This window comes from Tamandua tetradactyla, chromosome 12 (assembly GCF_023851605.1).
Source record: "Tamandua tetradactyla isolate mTamTet1 chromosome 12, mTamTet1.pri, whole genome shotgun sequence".
Taxonomy (NCBI): Eukaryota; Metazoa; Chordata; class Mammalia; order Pilosa; family Myrmecophagidae; genus Tamandua; species Tamandua tetradactyla.
In genome coordinates this window covers 78,703,672-78,729,217 of record NC_135338.1, presented here as the reverse complement: position 1 = coordinate 78,729,217, position 25,546 = coordinate 78,703,672, and the positions used below count along the sequence as shown (strand labels likewise).

Genomic DNA, 25,546 nt, shown 5'->3' with positions numbered 1-25,546 from the left:
TCCTTGTCATCCTTAGCATCATATTCACATGTGCATTTGTTTTCTGTGCCCTTCTTAGGTGGAATTGGTGGGTCATGAATGCCATCTACCGTGGGTGCTATACCCACATAATATATGGGGTTCCTTGGAAGATTTCTGTCAAGAGTCTCCAGAATCTTGCTCATCATTCATGGTGGTATGTGCTTTTTTTTTTTACACTAACATATTCATATTATCCCAAGAAAATGAATTCAACAAGGATCTTTTACTGGTCATATCACAAATGGTATTCTGGGATCCACACCTTGAGTGTCTTTGATCAGCCCTCTGATCAAATACATGATACTGATAATCCATTGTGAACAACTGTTAAAAGGACATCTGCTGTCCAAATGCCAGACTTGGAGTTTTAACTTTCGATTTTCTGTGAATGTGCATGGATCGATGATGACACCCAAAATGCATTCCTTGGAAAGCTGAACAAAATGAGTGAGAAATCTCTACCGTCTCATCTCATCTTACTGAGGTCCAGCACATTGCTTCATTTGAACACATATGTGAGGGTGGGGCAGTTTCTTGGTTTTCACTTCCATGCTCCCACTTCAGTGCTTCAGCATTTCAGATGTTTTCAGGTCTTTGTCACTGGCATCAACATAAGATCCCTTGGTATGTAGGGTGATCTTTAAGGAGAAGCCTCCCTACAAGTACACATGTTGTGTGCATTGGCGCTTGTGGATCTCATGCGGTATCATGTGCAGCCATTTTAGTAATCTGTACAGTCTCCTTAACTGCTGAAGTCTAGGAGAAGGAAAAGAAATCAGGATGAGAGTGTCACTAAGGTGTTGTTACCGAGAATATTTTCCCTGTTTTCTTTTGTTTTTATTCATTTGGTGAGGAAATGTGAGTCCTGCGGATAATAGGTATATTGAATTCAAAGTAGTTTTCTGGATGTTAGAAAACTTTTTTGACCCCCTCCAGAATCCACTGAGGGTAATGACATTGCAAATGAAGTCAGTCTTCTATGTGTCTTGTGGGGCCATTTAGAAGAAAACAGGGAATAGCGCTCAAGATAGGATGTATTTGACATATAAATGGTTTAATAGCTAGAGTTTCTACAGATTTTGTAGGATTTCCATGGGTCATATCATTATGCAAAGTTGTGCATGTATGCAGTGTTCTAGTATCTGTGTATTCAAATATTTTGGTAGATTGACTTGCTTTCCTTCTGGCCTCTATTCCAGAGAAGTAATCACATCATTTCCCTTATGGGAACTGAAGTGATTCGTTTGTCCTCCATTGTAACCCACCATTTTTTTTTTTATACATACTAAGCTAGAAGTTTTGTGTGCACCTTGTTCTGATGACTATAGGTGTACTATGTGAAAGGTTTCTTTTTTTTACTGATGGCCCATTTCATACTCATCTCTATATCAAATGCACTTAGGAGATGTTTGTTTCTTCAGTGCAGCTCTAGCCTACACCTGTGTGCAATACACTGGTCACAGCCCCACAAATGACATTAGAAATTTAAGTTCATCTGAGAGATGTTGTAGGTTATTTACCTTATTTTTGTTTTGTCAGTAACGTATCATTGTTATTTTTGTTGGCAACTGTTTTCATACAGCATAGGCACAAATAGTAGGTAAGAACTTCCCAAGACAGATGTGAGAAGTTGACCCTTCTGTATTTTCCATATGGAAGTCCTGATTACATTTGCCTTGAAGCCCTCATCTCATGCAACTTGTATAGGTATATAGATTTCAGTCTATATTTGCATTTTTCCATGAAAGTTTCAGGAGGAGAGTGATTAACATTCATTGTTTGAGGTTACTGTGGTTAGCTCTCAGGATATTGTAGTGCATTGAATTTGAAAGTACCATTGTTCTGTTTCTAGTAAAAGTCTGGCCATGGACATTCCTACAGGTTTACCATATCTTATGGTTTTGTTATAGGCCTTGTGAGAAGGGGTTGACTGGATTTTTGTGAAATAGCACATGTCTGGGATAAGGTGTGGCATCTTCAAATGGGCACCTTTGCTCCTTGGCCCAATGCCCCCACTGTGCCTCCATAGATTGCTGAAATATAATTTCGTTGTGGCTTTTGCCACAAGCTCAAGTGCAGTTCATATCCCATTTTCAAAGGCAATACTTGACTTTTGAAGTCATATTCATGATAAGTTGCAATGTAGATTACAAGCAGGTGTATTTCTTGCAGATTATCTCTCATAGTAGTGAAAAATAGGGCCTATACCATCATGGAAACCTGAGAAACCCAGAGAAAAATTGTTGAAGAAATTCAGTTTATGTAGAAGGTATATGAATTAGGAATCCAAGGAATTATGCAGTAAAAAGGATGCTTTTTTTGTAGGGATCAGGACATTAAATAGACTTATTGTAGAACACCCTCATTCGACAAACATGTCTACATGCATACATCCATGTCTTCCTACATACATAGATTTCTTGTGCATATCAAAAGAGAAGATTTAAATGAAACTGGGTGTGTAGCATTTAAGGAAGTGGAAAAATGGATATTGTGCTGGTTGCCTTTGATCCTCTGTGCATTTTTCAATCTTGCATTTGTTTTCTTCTCACTTCTCAGATGGAGATGCCAGCAAATGAAATCCTTTTGGATGGGGAGATTGTGGATTTATTTTAACACCAGAAGGTGCGAGAAGGTCCCTGGATCAGTGTATCCATGAATCTTTCTGAATCTGGTATGTTTTTTATGGCAGTAAGAGTTTTTGTGTGGCTAAATGTACTGCTTGAATAACTAAGGAATACATAGATTTTAAAGAAACTATTTATGTCACTAATGCCATCCCCAGATCCACTCTTGAATATCTTGTCTTTTATCCATATCAATTATATGGATGTGGATACTCAGAAAAGGATATTTATACTCTTGACCTCTCCAAACCCTAGCTTGCCACTTAACATTTCAAGACTGTAACAATGTGCTTGGATCGATGATGACACCAATATGTGCATTCCTTGGAAAAGCTGAACAAAATGAGTGAGAAACCCCTACCGTCTCCACTCATCGAACTGAGGTCCAGCATATTGTCTCATTCCAAGTCGATATAGATGAGCAAGTGACACACATGTTTCACGGGGTCAGAATCATGTTCACAGAAAGCTCTTGTCATTATGGATGTTTCCAGGCTTCTAGGCACTGGAAAGATTCAATTTTGTACATAACCCTAGTGAGGGTATCCCTTGCTTCTTGGACACCCTGATTGGATTCATCTTTTTTTTTTTTTAAAGACAGAGAAGGAAGGAAGGATAGAAGGAAGGAAGGGAGGAAGAAAGGGAAACATCTTTTTTTAAACATTTTCTTATTTTATTATATTTTGTTTGTTTGTTTGTTTTTTACATGGGCTGGGGCCGGGAATCGAACCGGGGTCCTCCGGCATGGCAGGCAAGCACTCTTGCCCGCTGAGCCACCGCGGCCCGCCCTGGATTCATCTTTTAATAAATAATCAGGATGTGATTTGCTTGGTAGTGATTTATTAAGGAAATGTATAACTCTATAGCGTGATTCTGTGCCTGCATTTCGGCCCTTCATATAGCCTTCTTTTACCCATGTCTTAGTCTTCGAGTCATTGATTAGAGTGTAAGGTCAGGCATTTAGCATGGATTTCCTGGTTCCTGTCATTTGGTGAAGAATATGAAGGGCTTAGTGTGTGGGTTGATAAATGGGAATCCATGGTGGGGATGCTTACAAACCCTTTACAAGCATTCTGAGCAGCCATTGAAAAGGGGTCATACCTTACTACTCAAATATCGATATCAAGATGATATGATAGTTTTGTGGGTACTGGTGGTCATATGAAGAACAAAGCAGGGAAGGTAGTGAGATAAGATGTCATTAGAATTTGTTTAATGGCTGATTTTCTTCACTTTGCTGTAGGTTTTCTAAGTACTTCTATTGGTAAATTAGTATACAGAAGCTGTGATGGAAAGTAATAATAAATGTCCACGCATACAGTCATTCGGTTATATGGCCTTTGTTTGCTTATGGTATATATTCCATAGCAGTAAGCGTGATCCTTCTCTGCCTAGGTCATTGCAGGAGGATCCTCTGGACTTACATTGACATACCCCAATATTTTAGCTACCTTATGCTGAAAATCTTCCTTGAATTTTGCTACTCCCTGTGAACACTAGTTTTCCCAAGAGGATTTGATTTTTTCACAGAAGTTATGTCATCACTCCCCTTCTCTCTCTCTCAGTCACTCAGATGGATGTCTGTTTTAGCCATGCACATAGGTGCCACTTGGGATTTGGATTGCGTACATCAAGATACCAGACATTAAACTGATTCTAAATTTATCCTAAACACTCTTTATGGTTTTTGCCTTTTTATCTCAAGTATTATTGTTAATGGTATTGGTAATGTAGTTCTCATGGATTAGGAGAGATCCAGCCATAACTTGCCAAATAGGCATACAAAGTTGACTCCTTCCTTCATTCTGTGCACAGATCTGATGTTTGTTTTGCTTCCCTTCTGCTCATGATGTACTTTCTGTGATTGGAAATTTGTGCTCAATAAGTGTTCTTGCATGCAGGCTTAGTGTGATACTGCTGAAAATTTAGATGTGACTTTGTTTCCTTCACTCTAGTGACATTATCGTCTTTTGCTTTTGAAACTGCCAGATATTTGTGCATTACCCATTTCCTGCCGTAGACTTAGCATGGATCATTTTGCTTACAAATGAACCTATTCCTGAGGATTCCTTCTTGACCTTGTGAAGTTTTGACATAGTTATCCTGTTATGATTGCATGCTTAGGATTAGGTTTGACTTTGTCAGATGAACACTCCCTGCTTAGTGGTCTAGTCTCACATAGGTTCACCAAAGCACCCCTGAAACATTTTTCACTGGTCTTTGTTTCTTGTTAACCATGCCTGGTTCATTTCTGATTGTGTCCAGAAACATTACTACCACATTGAGTTAAAATATTTGATGTGTGAAGATGTATGTCATCTATAGGTATGCTTTTCTGTAATACACTGTTTGATCTTTAAGGAGAATATGGAATACTTCAGCATCAAAATTTTGTTGAATTATGGAGATTGATGGTTTGAAGTCTTAGATTTCTGCAGAATGTTTCCATAGTAGAGTGCTTTGAAATAGAAAAAGAAGGCTTCGCAGAAGTAGGACAAACCTTCCATACTTACATACCTAGATGTGTACATAAAGCATACACTTAACATTTACATATAGATATGCATTGTTCATCACCATCCTATATTAATAGATGAAGTTACTGCAATGTAGATATGGTGCATAACCATATAACCTGGGGAAAATTTGGCCTTGCAGGTTTGCATGTGATTCTGTGTAGTTTCTGAAGCATGTGTTTGTTTTTCTGTCCTTCTAAGTGTAGTTGCCAAGTAATGAATGCTGTTGGGATGTGAAGAGTCTTCACTTCTCTTATGCATGTTGATGATCAGCATTCCTTGTAAGCAGCGAAGACCAGAGACCTCTGGAAGCTGGCAGATGGCCTTGTGGTAACATTTTTATTTTGCTTACTAATCTGGTTCATGACCTCAAGATTTTTTTTTTTTTGGCTAAACATACTGCTTGTCACCAAAAGAATACATTGACTTAAATGAAGCTATCCTTATTATATCATTAACACTACACAAAGATCCACTATGATTACTTTTCCCCTAATCTATAATCAGTGGTATGACTGTGGATACTCAGAAATGGATATATTTATGCTCTTGACCTCTCCACTCTAGTCTGCCACTTAAAATTTCAGGGCTGTAACAATGTGCTTGGATCGATGATGACACCAATACATGCATTCCTTGGAAAAGCTGAACAAAATGAGTGAGAAATCCCTACCGTCTCCACTCATCAAACTGAGGTCCAGCACATTGTCTCATTTCAAGTTAATACACATGGGCAAGGGACATGCACGTTTCATGGGTACAATTTCATGTGCACACCCAACTGTTGTCACTGTGGATGTCTCCAAGCTTCCATGCCTGGGAAAGATTCAGTTTTATACATAGTCCTAGTGAAGATATCCCTTGCTTCTTAGATCCTCATTGAGGTCCATCTTCCCAGTAAATACTCAGGCTCCGTGATTTGGTTGCTGGGGATTTGTTAAGGGAATTTATAATACCATAGTTTAAGTCTCTCCAAGCATTTGAAACCTTTATGTATTTCTCTGCTATTCACATCTAGGTGACAGAGAGCAGTTCTTTGTGTCATTTTAGAGCCTAAGGATAGGCAGTTAGCACCAATTTCTTGGCTTATGTCTTTTTGTGAGGAATATGAGTGCCAATGATATTTGGGTTGATAAATGGGGATGTATGATGGGGTTGCTTAAAAACACTTTACAACCACTCTGAGAATCCATTGAAAAGGTATCATACCTTGCTACTCAAATATCAACATCAGAATAAGATGGAAGTGTTTTGAGTACAACTGGTCACATGAATAAGGAAACTGGGACAGTTCCTCAAATGATTGGTTGTGTTTAGAAGTTATTTCATGGCTGCATTTTCCTCACCTTGCTATAGGTTTGTATGTACATCTTGGTAAAGGAAATGTATAGAGTCTGTCCAGGAATGTAATGGCTAACATCTACATGTACAAACATTTGGTCAGATGGCTTTAGTCTGCATATGGTATATATTCCACAATGTGATCCTTCTCTTCATAGGTCATCAAAGAGATACCCTGTTCTTTTGTCTCCAGGTGCCAATATTTTAGCCACCTTAGTCTGAAAGTCTTCTCTGAATCTTGCCACTCACTGTTCACCACTTGCCTTCCCTCTCACTCTCATGTACTCAGCTTATTTTGATTTATCCATGCTATAGGTGCCAAGAAGCATTTGAAATGCACACCTCAAAGTTCCACTTATTAAACCTGATTTTGAATTCATCCCAAGCACTCAGCCTAGTTCTTGCCTTTTTTCCTTTCAGCTATTGTTGTTAATGTTTTTGGTGATCTATTTCATGTGCATTAGGAGAAATCTAGCCATAACTTGCCAACATAAGCTCAAGAGATTCAGGCCTTCATACATTTTGTATACAGGTCCCAGTGATACTTGTTTTGCCTCACTTTGGCTCATGGGTTTCCTGGTATAACTGATAATTTGTGTTCAAGAAGGTTTCTAGTGTGCTGGTTGGAGTGCGATAGTAATGAAAATTTATGACGTATGACTTCGTATTTGTTCCACTCTTAAATGACATTGTTACCCTTTGCTCAAGAGACTACCAGATATTTGCGAATTGCTCCATTTCCAGTAAGGGACCTAACATGGTCCATTTTGGATACAACATAACTTGTTGACCCTGCAAGTTTTTGGTGACTTCGTCATCCTATACTAGCATATGCTTAGTGTTAGCTTAAGCTCCATTAGAAGGACATTCCTAGTTCAGTAATCTGCTGTCATGGAGGTGTCCAATTCATCCTTGAAACATTCTTCTCTGATCTTTGTTCCTTCCAACCAAGTCTGGGTCATTTCTGATTTTGGTGAAAGGTGTTCATGTGCATGATAAGCAAGAGCATTTGTTATTAATAAGTGTACTTTCTTAGAATGCCCTAGCTGAACCTCAAGGGGAATGTGGAACACTTCAATATCCCACTTTGGTGAAACTCTGGAGATCTTTGTTTGAAGACAGATTTTATGCAGAATATTTTTGCAGCTGGAGTAATCATCTTGCCATACTTTTTGAATTTTAACATTTTTATTCTATAGTACAACATATATACAAAGCAAAGAAAGAAAAAAGCATTAGTTTTCAAAGCACTCTTCAGCAAATAGTTACAAGACAGTTCCCAGAATTTGTCATGGGCTGCTATATAAATCCTTGCATATGTTTTTCCTTCTAGCTACTCCAGAACATAGGAGGTTAGAAAGCATATATATTTTCTAATCATCACAATCGACTCCTTTTCTTCTTTTTTTTTGTGAAAAACAACATATATACCAAAAAGCAATGAATTTCAAAACACAGCACCACCATTAGTTGTAGAACATATTTCAGGGTTTGACGTGGGTTACAATTCCACATTTTTAGGTTTTTAATTCTAATAGCTGTTCTAAGATACCGCAGACTAAAAGAGATAGCAATTTAATGATTCAGCATTCATATTCATTTATTAAATCCTCTCTTCACTGTTTAACTTCACCACCACCCTTGATCTTTCCATCCCTCTCTTTAGGGGTGTTTGGGCTATGGTCATTCTCAATTTTTCATATTGGAAGGGTCTGTCACTAATATGGGGTAGGGAGATGGAACTATTTGATGTTCTGAAGAGGCTGGGCCCTCTAGGTTTCAGGGCTTATCTGGACCAGGGAACCATCTGGAGGTTGTAGATTTCTGGAAAGTTATTCTAGTGCATGGAACCCTTGTGGAATTTTATATCTTGCCTTAGGTGTTCTCTAGGGTTGGCTGGAATGGTCCTGGTTGAGGTTTGGCAGGTTATGATAGGTAGCAGTGTCAAACTGAAGCTTGCATAAGAGCAAGCTCTGAGTAGCCTCTCAACTCTATTTGAGCTCTGCCACTGATAGTTATTAGTTCCACTTCTTTCTCCCTTTTAATCAGGATAGAAATGTTGATCCCATGGTCTCAGGGCTGTATTCATCCCTGGGAGTCATCTCCTGTGGCGCCAAGGAGACTTTCACCCCTGGATGTCATGTCCCACGTAGGTGGGGGAGGGCAATGATTTCACTAGCAGAGTTGGGCTTGGAGAGAGTGAGCTTGCCATACTTTTTTACCTAAATGTGTACATAAAACATACACAAATAATTCATCATCACCTACATTAATAGTTGAATTTAATGCAAGGTAGATGCCCCACATTACCAGTGGGAAATTTGATGTTGTAGGTTTGCATTTGATTCTTTTGCTTCTGAAGCATGTTTTTCCTTAATGTGTCCTTCTCAATTGTAGTTGCCAATGAATGCCATTTGGATGCAAAGATTCTGCCTTCATCTTAGTACATGTGGATGATCGGGAGCCCCTGTAATAATGGTGAGAAACAGAGACCTCTGGAAGCCAGTAGATGGCCAGGGGGTAAGCGTTTTGTTTTGCTTGCTAAACACCCCAATATTTTCCTCAGGAGTACATAGACCTCAAGGAATCTTCTTCTTTTAACTTCACTAGTGGCATGCCGGAGGCTACTCGCTGAGGCTTTGCCTTTCTTTCTGCTCAATTCCATGATTCTGGATATTCCAGGGTAATAGAACTTGAGACTCACATCCTCTCCACATGCCAGTCTGCAGCTTTAAAACACCAGGGTTTACAAATGTGCTGGACCAAATACCCACTCTAAATATGTGTTCCTTTGAGAAGCAGAAATAATGAGTTTAAAATTCCTTCCATCTCCTCCTCTTGCACGTAAGTCTTGCACATTGTCTCAGTCCAAGAATTTAAGAGTCATAGGAAATATGCATGGGTTCCCTTTCTTTCCCAGACATAGTGCTTATAATTTTGAATGTCCTTTGAAATCTGGCACAAGAAAGATTCAGTTGTACACATGGACATGATGGGGTAAACTCTTACTGCATTGGCCCTTTGAGAGTGTTATTACCTGCAGATGCAGAGGTTCCTAGATTTGGTGGGTGCAATTTTGGAGGGAATGTGTGACATCACAGTTTGAGTCTATGCAGTTCACTTATTCCCCATAAATCCTTCACCTTTCCATGAGCCTAAGGGGAGCTATTAGTAATGTTTCCCTAGCTTTCCTCATTTGGTGAGGTAAAGTTTGTGACAGGGGTGAATGAGATGACTGAAGTGGATCAGGGATTCAGGTGTTTTAAAATCTGTTGCAAACTGAAAGAATGCTGTAAAAGCTGCCCTAGCTGTAACCTTGAATAACATCAAATACCATGAAAATGCTGTTATAACTGCTGGACTTGATGAAGAAACCAGAAGTTGATTATGAAATTATTGTGTTTCATTATAAGTACATGAACAGCTGGTATCTCCACAGTTCGTTATAAGTTTCCTATTGGTTTCTATGGAGCTGATAGTTCCCACACAGTGGTGTCTAGAATGGAAATGTCCATGGCTACAAGCATTTTGTCAGAATACCTTGGTTTACTTACCATGTTACTGCACAGAATTTAGCATGAGATTACCCTTTACTAGGAATTGAAGCAACCCATTGGATTTCCTTTTGGTCCCTCTAAATTTTTCAAAAAACGGTAACAAAAGTGTTATCTGAATTGTGGCCCTTTGAACTCTGTTTCCTTAGTAAAAGTGTTTCTCAAGAAATGCTCCTGCTTCACATGCATTCCTATTGGGCCATATCTTCCTTCTGAGAAAGTTTGATTTACATAATCCTATATTGTGATAACTGTGTGGAATCGTCGATAGATGGAACCAAGATTGGAAGACAGGTTTCAATCCAGAAGTCCCTTAATGCAGTTTCTTTTGTTGTTGTTATCATGGATGATTTTGTTGATATGTTTCATGTGGTATAGGAGCCCTCTAGTAATTTCTTGTGAAGAGATGTGTGTGGGGTACATGCTACCATACATTCAACAGGCAAATCATGTAGATTTATGGTTGTCTTGTCCTCAGCTGATGAGAACCCATGGAGGGATTCAGGTTTGGGTTTATATGTCAGAATTCTTCTTTCCAGGTATAAAGATTATACAGATAAGAAGTTTAGTTGTGTTGTTATGTTTCTCTCTGGTCAATATGTGGAAATTCTATGGTTTGAAATGCCAAATATTTGGGTATTGCTTCACTTCAGTAAGAGACATAGCATGTATTATTCTGGATACATGGTTACCATTTGAAATGGGATTCTGTGTTGGCCTATTTGAGGGCATTTATTTTCATTGTGTGACCCAAGCCCTGGTGTCAAATGAGGTGTGAGGTTTTATCTGGGATTCCCTATCCTATGCCTGACTTTCTGCTGATTGTTATTTGCTGACCTACTTAATTCATTTCTATATGTGTCCAAAGCTGTTGCTACAATGTTTAATCCTAACCTATTTTTAAGAAAAATGTATGTTGACATTAGATTTGCTTCCATGCAGAACAGTGACTGAAAGAAGAGGCTATGTGGCATGTTTCCATTCCAAAACTGATCGAACTAGATAAATTTAGGAGCAGTTACAAGAAGCATGATTCCAACTTTATGATTAAATAAGTGTACACCAGGAATGATTGCACAGTGGAAGAACCTTAAATATATCAGGCCTACTGGCACAAGAACAACGATTTATGGGCATATCTAGGTATACACATGCGTGAATAGCTGGTAGAAGGAAAAGAAATGAAGATACAGGATGGGCAGTTGTGGAACTTTTACATTCATTCTATCTCATCATCCTGAGTATAGTATTCACATGTACATTTGTTTTCTGTACCCTTCTTAGGTGGAATTAGCAGGTCACAAATGCTGTGTGAAAAGAAAACAATCCACCATGAGTTTAATACCCTTGATATATAAGGGGTTCCCTGGAAGTTCTCAGCCAAGAGTCTCCAGAATCCTGTACATCATTCATGGTGGTAGGTGTTTCTCTTCCCTAGAATATTCATATTCTCCAAAGAAAAGAAAACTCGACAGGGACCTCTTATCGGTTGTAATACAAATGGGCATGCTGGGGTTCAACCCTTGATGATTTTTTATCTTCTCTCTGGTCAATGAAATGACACTGATAATCCAGTGTGAACAACGGTTAAATGGACATTTGCTGTCCGAATGCCAAACCTGTTTGAATTGTCATTTTCTGAGAATGTGTGTGGATTGATGATGACACCTAAAGTGCATTCCTTGGAAAGCTGAACAAAATGAGTGAGAAATCTCTACCATCTCATCTCATCTTACTGACGTCCAGCACGTTGCTTTATCCAAGCACATGTGAGGGATGGGCAGTTTCCTGTTTTCCCTTTTCATGCTTCCATTCAGTGCTGTAACATTTCAAATGTTCCCAGTCCTCAGTCACTAGAATAATTCATATTTCATAGGCATAAATATAAGGTCGCTTGGTGTGAATGGTGTTCTCAAAGTGAAAGCCTCCCTAAAAGCACACACATTGTGTACATCCATGCTTGTGGATCTGGTGCAGTATTGTAACATCATTGTATGGAAGATGCAGACATTTTAGTTATTTACACAGGCCCCGTAGCTGCCGAAGTCAAGGAGAAGGAAAGCAGATCCAAGGTGTCAGAATGAGAGTGTCACTAAAGTGCTATTATTGGGAATATTTTCTGTTTTCTTCTGTTTTTATTCATTTGTGCGTAATGGGTATATTGAATTTGTAGCAGCATTGTGAATGTTAGAAAAAAAATTTTTGACCCCTCCAGAATCCACTGGAGCTATTGGCATTGCAATGTAATCAGTCTTCTCTGGGGCTTGTCGGACAGATAAGAACAAAACAGGGAAAAGTGTAGAAAGGATGTATGTTGTCATAATTGGTTCAATAGCTGGAGTCTACAGGTTTTCATAGGATTCACTGCAAACCACTAGTTTTTTTTGTTTTTTTTTTTACAAATACTAAGCTAGAAGTCATCTGTGCATCTTGCTGTCTTCACAGTGGGTCACAGTGGGTGCACTAGGTGAAAGATATATATTTTTTATTGATGACCCATTTCGCACTCATTTCTACATCAGAAGTACTTCAGAAGATGTTTGGTTCTTCAGTGCAATTCTGTCCTACACATGTAGAATCCACTGATCACAGATATGGAAATGAAATCAGGAATTTAAGTTCATCCAAAGAGGAGTTGTTGCTTTGTCAGTAACTTATTGTTGATTTTTTGACAATATTTTTCATATGGCATAGGGAACAAATAGTAACAACTTCCCAAAGTAGATGTGAGAAGTTGACCACTTTTTATTTTCCATATGGAAGTCCTAGTAACATTTGACTTGAAGCCCTCATCTCATGACAACTAATGTAGATGTAAAGGTTTGTGTTTACTCATCTGGGTATTTTATACAAGTATCAGAAGGAGAGTGATTAATGACATTCCTTGTGTGAGTTTACTTTTGGTCTGCTATCAGGATACAATTGTTCTGCTGCCCATTGAATGTGAAAATACCAGGTAGATAGGAATTGTTCCATTTCTAGTAAAAGACCTATAGTGGTCTATACCTACAAATTTACCATGTCTTATCATTTGGCTGTTGGTCCTTAGGAGGTGTTGACTGAGTTGTTGTTGAGTAGTGCATTTTGGGGATCAGGTGTAGCATCTTCAAATGAACACTTTTGCCACTTGGCCCTGTGTCCTTCCATTGATCACTGAAATGTAATTTCCTTGTGGCTGTTACTTTCTGGTCAAGTAAAGTTCATATCCAGTAGTTCCAAAGACATTATGTGAATGTTGAAGTCCTAAACAAGGTAAGTGAAAATATAGATTAAAAATAGGTGTATTTCTTGCAGTTCTTGGCTTATAGGAGAGGGAAATAAGGCATATACCATAATGGAAACCTGGGTTAATTGTTGAAGAAATTCAGTTTGTATAGAAGGTGTCCAAATTAGGAGTCATGGAATTGTACAATAAAATGAATGCTTTTGTAGTTGGAGACAGCATATTAAATAAAAATATTCCAAAATGCCCCCATTCAACAAACCTGCATACATCCATGCCTTTCTATACACATAGCTATATTGTGCATACCTAAAGAGAAGACATAAATGAGAAGTAGGTGCAACAATATAGGGAAGTGGAAAAATTATTGTTGTGCTGGTGCTTTTGATCCATTGTACATTTCTCAATCGTTCATTTGTTTTCTGCTAACTTTTCAGTTGGAGATGCCAATGAATGAAAGCCACTTGGATGGAAAGATTCTACATTTATTTTAACACCTGGAGGTGTGGGAGAATCCCTGGAAGCACTGTGGCCATGAGTCTTTGGAATTTGGTACATTACTTATAGCAGTAAAATTATGTGGCTAAATATAATGCTGGTCACCTAAGGAAAACATAGACTTTAAAGAAACTCTTATCATTCACTAATGCCATGCCCAGATCCACTCTTAAAAAAGTCTTGCCTCTTATTCATAATCAATCATATGGATGTGGATACTCAAAAATGGATATATTTTCACTCTTGACCTCTCCATACAGCCTGTCACTTAAATTTCAAGACAATTACAATGTGCTTGGATCGATGATGACACCAAATATATGCATTCCTTGGAAAAGCTGAACAAAATGAGTGAGAAATCCCTACCGTCTCCACTCATCATACTGAGGTCCAGCACATTGGCTCATTCCAAGTTAATATATATGAGTAAGGGACACACACGTTCTATGGGTTCATAATCATGCTCACACCAAACTCTTGTCATTGTAGATGTCCCCAGGATTCCAGACACCAGAAAAATTGTTTTACACATTACCTTAGTGAGGGTGTCCCTTGCTTCTTGGATCCCTGATTGGGTCCATCTTCTAATAAATAATCAGGCTCTGTGATTTGCTTGGTAGGGATTTGTTAAAGGAATGTATAACCCAATAGCTTGTTTCTGTGCCTGCATCTTGGCCCATCACGTAGCTTTCTGCTACCCATGTATATTGGACAGAGAGGAATTCTTCAAGTCATTGATTAGAGTGTAAGGTTAGTTATTTAGCAGTTATTTGCTGAGAAATATGATCTGCTTGGTGTGTCAGTTGATAAATGGAATTACCTGATGGTGATGCTTGCAAATCCTTTATAGGCATTCTGAGAAGCCATTGAAAAGGTGTTGTACTTTGCTACTCAAATATCAACATCAAAATGTTGGCATTGCTGGTTGAATAAAGAAGAAGCAAGAACAGTTGCTCCTGAGATGATTAGATGTTTTTAGAATTTCTTTAATGGCTGATTTTTTTCATGTTAAGTAGGTTTTCTAAGTACTTTTATTGATAAATAGAAATAGCTGTGATGGAATTTAGTGACAAACATCCATGTATACACACGTTTGGTTAGATGGCCTTTGTTTTCTTATGGTATATATTCCATAGCATTAAGTGTGGTCCTTCTCTTCATAGGTCATTGAAGGGATCCTCTGGTCTTACATTGACACTCCTCAGTATTTTAACCACCTTACACTGAAAGTCTTTCCTGAATTTTGCTATTCCCTGTGCACACTAGGTTTCCCAATAGGACTGGCTTATTTCACTATGTATCCTTACTTCTCTCATTTCTCTCAAGCACTCAGGTGGATGTTAGGCATAGATGCCTATTGGGATTGGGAATGTGCATGTCAAGATACCCTGTATTAAACCTGATTTTGAATTCATCCCAGATACTTTTTGTGGTAGTTGCCTTTTTCCCTTTTAATTATTGTTATTGATGTTATTTGGTGATACATTTCACATGAATTAGGAGAGATCTAGCCATAACTTGCCAGTGTAGTCTCACGAGGTCAAATCTTTCATTCTGTATACAAATCCTGATGATTGTTTTGCCTCCCTTCTGCTCATGAGGTGCCCTCTGTGATTGATAATTTGTTTTCTTTCTTTTTTTTTTTACATGGGCAGGCACTGGGAATCGAACCCGGGTCCTCTGGCATGGCAGGCAAGCATCCTTGCCTGCTGAGCCACCATGGCCTGCCCTGATAATTTGTTTTCAGTAAGTGTTCTTGCATGCAGACTTAGTATGATACTGTTAAAAATTTAAATGCGGGACTTTATGTTTCCTCTCCTCTCAGGACATTATCACCTTTTGTTTGTGAAACTGCCAGATATTTGTGAATTGCCCCATTTGCTGTTATAGCCTAAGCATGGATCATTTTGCTAAGGAATGAACTAGCCCCTGAGGGTTCCTTCTTGACCCTGTGAGGTTCTAACACTTTTATCTTGTTGTGCAAGTGGATATTTAGGATAGGTTTGACTTTGTTAGATGGTACTACCTGCTTAGTGATCAATTCTCATGAAGGTTCATCAATGTATCTCTGAAATATTTTTCACTGGTCTTTGTTTCTTGCTGACCAAGTCTGGTTCATTTCTGTTTGTGTCCAGAAGCATCACCACAACGTTGAGTTAAAATATCTGATGGGGGAAGATGTATGTTATCTATAGATGTGCTTTCCTGTAATACACTGTTTGATTCTCAAGGAGAATATGGAGTACTTCAGCATCAAAATTTGGTCGAACTATGGAGATTGATGGTTGAAGGTTTAGATTTTCTGAGAATGTTTCCATAGGTAGAATCCTTTGAAGAGTAGAAAAAGAAAGCTTTTGCAGCAGAAGGAAACACCTTCCATACTTGCATACCTAAATGTTCACCTAAGACATGCACTTAAATTTACATGTACACACACATTATTCATCATCAACCTATGTTAATAGATGAAGTTGCTGCAATGTAGATGGAGTATATAACCTGTGGAAAATTTTGCCTTGCAGATTTGCTTATGATTCTGTGTAGTTTCTGAAGCAAGTGTTTGTTTTCTCTGTCCTTCTCAGTTGTATATGCCAAGCAATGAATGCTGTTGGGACGTGAAGATTCCCCATTTATTTTAACATGTAAATGATCAGCAATCCCTATGGGTGACCTCTGTATGCCAGCAGATGGCCTGGTGGTAATCACTTGCATTTTGCTTACTGAACGCCTACCACAACCTGGTAGGTAGTTCATGACCATAAGATTTTTGTTGTTGTTGTTAAACATACTGCTTGTCATGTAAAGATAACATATACTTAAAAGAAACCGTTTCTTATATCATTAACACCACATCAAGATCCACTCTTTGATTGATTTGCTTGTAATACATAATCAAAGGTGTGGATGTGAATCCTCAGAAATGGATATATTTGTACTCTTCACCTCCCCACACTCCAGCCTGCCACTTACATTTTAGGACTGTAACAACGTGCTTGGATCAATGGTGACACCAATATATGCATTCCTTGGAAAAGCTGAACAAAAGAGTGAGAGATCCCTACTGTCTCCCACTCATCAAAAGGAGGTCCAGCATGTTGTCTCATTTCAAGTTAATACCCGCACACCCTGTTGTCATTATGGATGTCTCTAGGCTTCTATGTACTGGAAAGATTCAGTTTTATACATAGTCCTAGAGAGGATATCCCTTGCTTCTTGGATCCTCATTGAGGTCCATCTTCCCTGTAAATACTCAGGGTCTGTGATTTGGTTGCTGGGGATTTGTTAAAGGATTTATAACACCATAGTTTAAGTCTCTATAAGCATTTGAGACCTCTACATATTTCTCTGCTACTCATGTCTAGGTGATGGAGAGAGCAGGTCTTTGTATCATTGATTAAAGCCTATGGGCTAGCATTTAAGCACTGATTTTTTGGCTTATGTTGTTTTCTAAGGAATATAAGTGCCAAGGGTATTTGAGTTGATAAATGGGAATCCATGATTAGGATGCTAACAAACTCTTTACAAGAATTCCAAGAATCCGTTAGTAAGGTATCATACCTTGCTACTCACATGTCAGTGTCAAAATGATAATGGAATACTATTGGGTACTGCTGACTGCTTGAACAAGGAAACAGGGACAGTTGAAATTATTAGATGTCTTTAGAAGCTACTTAATGCACATCTCTTGGTAAAGGAAGTATATAGAAATGGTCCTGGAATGGAATGCCAAAGTTCCATACATATAAGCTTTTGATTGGATGACTTGGGTTTGTATATGGTGCATATTTCACGGGGTAAGTGTGATCCTTCTCTTCATAGGTCATCGAAGAGATTCCCTGATCTTATATTGACATACACCATTATGTTATCAAATTGAAGTTAAAAGTCTTTCAAGAATATTATCTCTCCCTGTTCACACTAAGATTCCTCTGAGGATTTGTGTTTTTCATAAATGGCTACATATCATGCCTCCCCTCTTCTCTCTTTTTTTGTTTTTGGCATGAGCAGGCTCTAGGAATTGAACCCGTCCCCTCCTCTCTCTTAAGTACTCAGGTATAAGTTAGATATTTTCATGCATATAGGTGCCAGTAGACATTTGGAATATGCACATCAAAATGAATGATTCTGGATTAAACCTGATTCTGGATTCATTCATGGCACTTTTTATGGTAGCTGCCTTTTTTTCCTTTCAGATATTGTTGTCAATATTATTGCTGATATATTTTATGTGGATTAGGGAGATGTAACCATAACTTGCCAACATAGTCTTGCAAGGTTGACTCCTTCATGAGTTCTGTATGCAAGTTCTATTGATGTTTGTTTTGCCTCTTTTCAGCTCATGACTCCCTCTGGGATTGATGATTTGTACTCAGGAATGGTTCTTGTCCTGGCTTAGTGTGATACTGCTGAAAATTTAGATAAGTGACTTTGTTTCCTCCACTCCACAATCCTCTTACGAAAGTGCCAGATATTTGTGAATTTCCCCATATCCTATAACAGACTTAGCATTGACCATTTTGCTTACAAATGAACCAGTCCCTGAGGATTTTTTTCTTGAGTCAGTGAGGTTTTGACATCATTATCCTATATGAGTGTAGGTTTGACTTCATTAGTTGGATACTTCCTGCTCAGTGGCCTAGTGGCTTAGAGATGCACCATTTCAGCCCTGAAAACATTCCTCCCTGCTCTTTAAATAATATGTGTTATTGATATGGTGCTTTCCTTGAATGCACTTGCTTACATCAAAGGTACTTCAACATCCCAGTTTGATCAAACTATGGAGTTAGATGGTTGCAAGCTTATATTTTTTGAAGACTGTTTCCACAGGTGGAGTCCAATGAAATATAGATAAAGAATGGTTTTGCTGAAGGAGCAACACTTTCAGTAATTGCATACCTAGATATGCACATAAAACATAAACTTAAAGGTACATACATACATATATAATTCATTACCAACCTACATTAATAGTTGAAAATAATGCAATATGTATTCCCCATATAACCAGTAGAAAATTTTTCATTTTGGATTTTGTGTGGGATCCGTGGTAAGTTTCTAAAGCATGTGTTTGCTTTATATGTCCTTCACAGTTGTAGTTACCAATGAATCAATTCTATTGGAATGTGAAGAGTCTGCTTATCTTAATACATGTAGATGATTGGGAGTCCCTGTAAGCTGTGAGGTCCAGAGACATATAAATGCTGGTAATTCCTTGGTGCTTTTGGTTTTGCTTCCTCAGTGCCTAGATAGTCTCCTCAGGAATACGGAGGCATAAAGGATTTTTTTTTCTTTTCATGTCACTAATGGTGTCCCGGGAACCCTCCCTTAGTGCTCTAGGGGTACTCTAGGATTTATGAATGTGTTTAGATTGATTAAACCACCCAAACATATATGCATTGATAAAGGTGAACAAAATGAGTCTAAAATACCTCCTGTCTTTCTCCTTCTTCAGTGATAGGAGTCCAAGGACCATAACAGGGAGGGATAACATCATGTGGCCTTTTGCCTATACACAGTGCTTGTTAATTTGAATGTCTCCATCTGGGCACTAGAAAGATTCAGTTTTACAAGATGGCCACAAGAAGAGAAACTCTTACTGTATTAGCCCATGGATAAGGCCATTATTCTCAGCAAGTGCAGAGGTTCCTAGATTAGGCAAGTTTGGATTATGGAGGAACTGTGTGACACCACACTTTGAGTCTATGTAGTCACTTAATCACCATATTCCTTCAGCTACCCAAATCTAAGAGAAGTGTTGCAGGGTTGGTAATGTCATGATGATAGCCTAAGGTAAACTGTTAGTGATCTTTTATGAGATTCCTCATTTGGTGAGATAATATGTGTGTTGGTGATTTTTGAGATGATTATGGGACCAAGGGATTCAGATATTTTGAAACCTCTTACAAGCATTACCAGAATGCTGTAAATGCTGCCTTACTTTCTAACTTGAAAAGCCACATCAAAATATAATGTAAATTCTAAGGTTGGCTCTGGCCAGATGAAGAAGAAACTGACAGTTGCTTATGAAACGATTGGGTATCATTACAAGTGTCTGCATGACTGGTTTCTCCACAAATTGTCATATGTGTCTTATGGTGTTCTGTGGCAGTGATGGGTTCCATACAGTGGTATTTAGAATGGAATGTTTTAGTGTCCTTGGATATGAGCAGTTTGCCACAGTGCCTTGTTTTACTTACGGTGTCTCTTCCACAGAATTAGTATGAGGTTTCCATTCATTGGTTTTTGAAATAATCCATTGGGTCTCCATTCCCTCCCACCAAACTTTTAGAAATACAGTGATGTAATTAGTGTCTGCATCATGGGCATTTGAACTCTTTGTTTCCTAAGTAAAGGTTTCCCAAGAAATACTTCCATGACATATACATCTCTATTGGGCCATGCCCTTCAGTAGACGTTTGATTTATCTATCCTCTCTTGACCACAGCTGTGCTGATTAATGATTTATGGAACCAAGAATGGAAGGCAGGTTTCATTTTCATCCAAGCATCTCTGTATGTAGTTGCCTTTTGTTGTTGGTGTTGTTGTTAACTTATCATGGCTGATTTTGTTGATGATACATTTCACCTGGTTTTGGTACCCTTTAGTAAAATCTTGCTAAAATATGTCCGTAAGCTACATACCTTCGTATTTTCGATAGGCAGGATGGAGATGTATAGCTTGTCACCTCCTCAGCTCATGAAAAGCCATAGAGGAATTGAGTTTGGGTTTATATGTTAGTATTCTTGCTTCCAGACATGAAAATGTTACTGTTGAAGAGTTTAGCTACATTATGATTCTCACAGTGAGTACATGGAAATCCTTTTGTTTTGAAATGCTAAATATTTGGGGATTGCACTGTCTATATCTGTAAGAGACAAAGTACACACCAATCCATATACATTTTTGCGACTGGAAATAGGATTCTGTATTGGCCTAGTTGAGGACATTTTATTCTCATTGTTGTGATGAAGCCCCTGTCTTAAGTGCAGTGTGAGAAAGGTTAGATGGTCTTCCTATTTTGTTGTCTAAGGTCCTAGAATCCTCAATTCTTTGACTAGACTTTGATTCTCTGTGGTTCTTGATTTGTTACCTACTTCATTCATTTCTAGATGTGTCCAAAGTCATTACTAAAATGTTAATCCTGATCTAAATTTAGGAAGAACATGCATCAGCTTTGGCTTGTACTTCCATGTAGAAAAGCTCTGAAAGACAAGGGCTTTGTGGCATGTTTCTGCATGAAACATGATTGAACTAGACGATTTAGGATTGGTGGCTTTAATTACAAGGAACATGATTCCAGCATTGAGATCCAATAATTGTACACTAGGAATGTTTTTGTGAAGGCGGGAGAACTTTAATAATAACATGCCAGCCTACAAAAATACTTAGGGGCATATCTAAGTATGCACCTCTGTGTATAGCTAGTAGAAGGGAAAGAAATGAAGATGCAGGATGGACAACCACGTAAGTTTTGCTTCATTCCATTCCTCATCATACTGGGTATCATATTCATGTTTGCCTTTGTTTTTTATACTTCTTAGGTAGAATTTTGTAGTGTACAAACGAAATATGAATGGAAAGCAATTTGCCTTGTGTTTAATACCTGCTTGAGATGTAAGGGATTCCCTGGGAGAGATGTGGCCAAGAGTCCTCAGATTCTTGTACCTTGCACATGGTATTTGGCATTCTCCCCCAGTGTACTAATATTCTCTTACTTGTCATCACAAATGGCATGCTGAGAAGTCACTCTTTGAGTGTCTTTGGTCTTCTCTGTGATCAATGGAATAGCACTGATATCCAGTATGGAAAACTATTGAAAGACATCTGCTATTTGAATGTCAAACCTGGAGTTTTAAAATTTATAGTTTTTGATATGCTAGGGAGTCATAGCATATTCCATCACAAAAACCTGGGAAAATCAGACAAATTAATGATAAAGATGTTCAGTTTGTGTAGCAGGTATCTGAAATTTGAAATCAAAAGTATTGCACAGGAACTATGTGATGATATTGTGAATTGCTGAATGTATGTGTTGGGAATGTTTGTGTTTCGTTCTTGTAATTTTTTTTAATTAATAAAAAATTAAAAAAAAATAAGCCAAAAAAAAAAAAAAGTATTGCACAGGAAAAAGAATGCCTTTCTACTCAGAAGACAACCTTAAATACTCATATACCAAAATGGCCCATTCAAGACATGTATACATCCATGCCTCCATACATACAGATCTATATAAAGCTTAACTAAAGATAAGATGTAAATGATGGGTAGGTGTAGCATATAAGGCATTGGGAAAACTGCTATGCTTGTTGCCTTTGATCCTTTAAATGTTTCCCAATCAGGCATTTATTTTCTGCTCATTTCTCAGGTGGAGATGCCAACAAATGAAAGCCATTTGAATGGAAAGATTGCAAGAAAAGATGCTGTAAGCAGTGTGGACTGGAATCCAATAAGCTGCTCATGTAGTAAGATTTTATTTTGATGAGTGTACTGCTAAACTGCTAAGGAATACATAGACCTAAAAGAAACTGTTTCTTGTCATGTCACTAATGCCATGCCCAGATCAACTCCTTGAGTGACTTGCCACTTATCCATAATTGATGGTTTGGATATGGATGTTCAGTGGAACAGCACTTTTGCATTCCTGATATCTCCAAACCCCAGCTTGCCACTTAAAACTTCTATATTGTTACAATGTGCTTGGATCGATGATGACATACAAAAAAATGCATTCCTTGGAAAAGCTGAACAAAATGAGTGAGAAATCCCTACTGTCTCCACTCATCGAACTGAGGTCCAGCATGTTGTCTCATACCAAGTTAATATAAATGAAAGGATGACATACACATTCCATCGGTTCTTTGTTCTGCCCACACCAACCTCTTATTGTGAATGTCTCCAGTCTTTCAGATACTGGAAGGATTCAGTTTTATGCACAGTGCTGCTGAGCATTTCACTTGCTAATTAGTTTTTCTGGATGAGGTCTATCTTTCCAATAAATACTTAGGCTTTGTTATTTGGTTGGTGGGGATTGGTTAAGGAATTTATAACACCATAGTTTGAGTCTGTGCAGGCATTTGAGACCTTGATGTAGCATGTCTTTGAATCATTAATTAGAGCCTAAGGTCAAGCATTTAGCAATGGTTTCCTGGGTTATGTGATTTGGTCAGGAATTTGAATGTCAAAGTTAACTGGGTTGAATAAATGGGAATTAGTGTTGGGGATTTTTTTTAAATATATTTTTATTGGGAAATTACACACATAGAGTCTATCTACAGCATATAATCAATGGCTCACAATATCATCGCTTAGTTGTGTATTCATCACCATGATCGTTTTTAGAACATTTGCATCATTCCAGAAAAAGAAAGAAAAAGAAAAAATTTATACATCCCATATCCCTTACCCTTCCCTCTCATTGAACACTAGTATTTCAATCTACCCAATATTTTTGTTCCTTGTCCCCCCCTTATTATTTATCTATTTATTTTTGCTTATTTTTTTACTCATCTAACTATACCCTGGATTAAGGGAGCATCAGACACAAGGTTTTCACAATCACATGATCACATTGTAAAAGCTATATAGTTACAAAAAATCTTCTTCAAGAATTGAGTCTACTGGAATACAGTTCAACAGTTTCAGGTTTTTCCCTCTAGCCATCCCAATGTACCATAAACTAAAAAGGGATATCTATATAAAGCATAAGAATAACCTCCAGGATAACTTCTCTATTCTGTTTGAAATATTTCAGCCATTGAAACTTTATTTTGTTTCATTTCTCTCTTCCCCCTTTTACTCAAGAAGGCTTTCTTAATCCCATGATGCCAGGTCCTGGCTCATCCCAAGATTCCTGTCCACATTGCCAGGAGATTTACACCCCGGGAGTCACGTTCCACATGGGGATAGGGCAGTGAGTTCCCCTGCCAAGTTGGCTTAGAGAAAGAGACCACATCTAAGCAACAAAGAGTCTCTGAGGGTCACTCTTCAGAATAGTTATAAATAGGCTTTAGCCTATCCTTTACAGAAATGTTCCATATGGGCAAACCCCAAGATTGAGGACTCAGCCTATTGAATTGATTGTCCCCACAGCTTTCAAAAATATCAGGAATTCCCCAGATGGGGAACTTTAATATTTCTTCCTTTCTCCTCAGTCCCCCAAGGGGACTTTGCAAATACTTTTTATCCTTTGCCCAAATTACTCTGGAATATATCGGGGCATCACACTACTCTGTAGAAACCAACAAGATTTCATGCCCTATTCAAGAGTCCATGTAATTATACTATTCTGTTCAAGTAAACTGACTGCACAAGTTAAATTAGATAATGTGCTGCCCAAAATCTAAATTTTGTGCCAAATAAACATCTCTCCCCTTGGTCTCACACATAAGTTGAAGTTTTAAAATATGGATCATATCAAGTAATGGGGATCTTTACAAACCATAAACAAACATTCTGAGAATCTATTGAAAAGCTATCATACTTTGGTACCCATATAACTACATCAAAATGGTATGGAAGTGCTATGAGCACTGCTGTCCAGGTGAAGAAGGATACCATGATAGTTGCTCATGAAACGATTCAGAGTCTTCAGGAGTTATTTAATCACTGCATTTTTCTCACATTACTGTAGCTGTTTTATGATTTCTGTTGGTAAAGGATTTGTATAGCGGTGATCCTCAAATGAAATGGCCAATATCCATGCATAGGAGCATTTGGTTAGAAGGGCTTTGGTTTGCATATGGTGTATATTCCTCAGTGTTTGCTGGATCATTCTCTTCATAGGTCATCAAAGAGATCCCCTAGTCTCATTTTGCCAATATTTTAGCAACCTTAGGCTGAAAATCTTTCCTGAGTCTTGCCATACCCTGTTCACACTAGGGTTCCCAAGAGGATGTGTTATTTTCATGAAAGACCCCAAATCACCATTTGCCTCCCTCTCTCTCATCCATTAAGATGGAACTTTGATTTATCCATGCATGTAAGTTCCAAGGGGGATTTGGAAAGTACATGTGAAAATACCAGGCATTAAACTTATTTTTTAATTCATCCTACATGCTCTGTGTGGTAATTGCCTTTTTCCTTTCAGTTGCTGTCAATTTTATTAGTAATATATTTCATGTGGATTAGGATATCTAGTAATACCTTGCCAACATAGGTTTGAGAGGTTGACTCCTATGTATATTCTGGATACAAGTCCAGGCCATGTTTGTTTTGCCTCCCTTCAGCTCCTGAGTTTCCTTGTTGGATTGATGATTTATTTTCAAGAAAGTTTCTTGTGTGCTGGCCTGCATGTGATACTGATGAGAATTTAGATGCTTGACTTTGTGTCTTCCACTCTCATGACATTGTGCCCATTGCTTTAGAACTGCCATTTATTTTAGAATTACCCCATTTCTAGTAAGAGGCTTATCTGGGACCATTTTCTAGACAACTAAACCAAACTCTCAAGATTCCTTTTTGGCCCTGTGAGGTTTTGGTGACTATGTTATCCTGTCCAAGCATATGCTTACGGTTAGGTTTGTATTCACTAGATGGAGGTTCCCTGCTCAGTGGCCTACTGTCATGGAAGTGCCCCAGTTATTCCCTGAAACATTCTTCACTGTTCTTTGTTGCTTTCTGACAAGGTCTGATTCATTACTTAATGAGTCAAATGCATAATGAGTGAGAATGTATGATAAGTGTGCTTTCCTGGAATCCACTTGCTGAACATCAAGAGGAATGTGGAGTACTTCTACACTCTAATTTTGGTCAAACTCTGGAGATTGA

The 25,546-nt window shown here is 38.2% G+C and overlaps 1 long non-coding RNA gene and 7 other non-coding genes across 37 annotated transcripts in view; all 8 read left to right on the top strand.

Moving 5' to 3' along the window:
• LOC143652395 (uncharacterized) overlaps positions 1–25,546 on the top strand; it is a 156,144-nt gene that overhangs the window by 111,178 nt on the left and 19,420 nt on the right. For 27 of the 30 annotated variants that reach the window (XR_013160608.1, XR_013160634.1, XR_013160611.1 and 24 more), the window contains 8 exons: positions 59–175; positions 2,581–2,695; positions 5,371–5,494; positions 8,903–9,025; positions 11,344–11,476; positions 13,720–13,834; positions 16,363–16,521; positions 22,146–22,242. This is a non-coding gene — a long non-coding RNA (uncharacterized LOC143652395). Of the gene's footprint in view, positions 1–58; positions 176–2,580; positions 2,696–5,365; positions 5,495–8,902; positions 9,026–11,001; positions 11,203–11,343; positions 11,477–13,719; positions 13,835–16,362; positions 16,522–22,145; positions 22,243–25,546 lie in introns of all 30 variants that reach the window. The other 3 variants (XR_013160625.1, XR_013160612.1, XR_013160630.1) reach the window with 3 other exon arrangements.
• On the top strand, positions 418–509 carry LOC143652820 (small nucleolar RNA SNORD116). The gene has a single exon (XR_013160876.1). It is a non-coding gene; the product is annotated as a small nucleolar RNA SNORD116 (small nucleolar RNA).
• On the top strand, positions 2,942–3,035 carry LOC143652817 (small nucleolar RNA SNORD116). The gene has a single exon (XR_013160872.1). It is a non-coding gene; the product is annotated as a small nucleolar RNA SNORD116 (small nucleolar RNA).
• Positions 5,770–5,863, top strand: LOC143652815 (small nucleolar RNA SNORD116). Its single transcript, XR_013160870.1, has one exon. It is a non-coding gene; the product is annotated as a small nucleolar RNA SNORD116 (small nucleolar RNA).
• LOC143652829 (small nucleolar RNA SNORD116) lies at positions 11,712–11,803 on the top strand. The gene has a single exon (XR_013160884.1). It is a non-coding gene; the product is annotated as a small nucleolar RNA SNORD116 (small nucleolar RNA).
• Positions 14,078–14,172, top strand: LOC143652821 (small nucleolar RNA SNORD116). Its single transcript, XR_013160877.1, has one exon. It is a non-coding gene; the product is annotated as a small nucleolar RNA SNORD116 (small nucleolar RNA).
• Positions 16,776–16,869, top strand: LOC143652832 (small nucleolar RNA SNORD116). Its single transcript, XR_013160888.1, has one exon. It is a non-coding gene; the product is annotated as a small nucleolar RNA SNORD116 (small nucleolar RNA).
• On the top strand, positions 22,480–22,575 carry LOC143652823 (small nucleolar RNA SNORD116). The gene has a single exon (XR_013160879.1). It is a non-coding gene; the product is annotated as a small nucleolar RNA SNORD116 (small nucleolar RNA).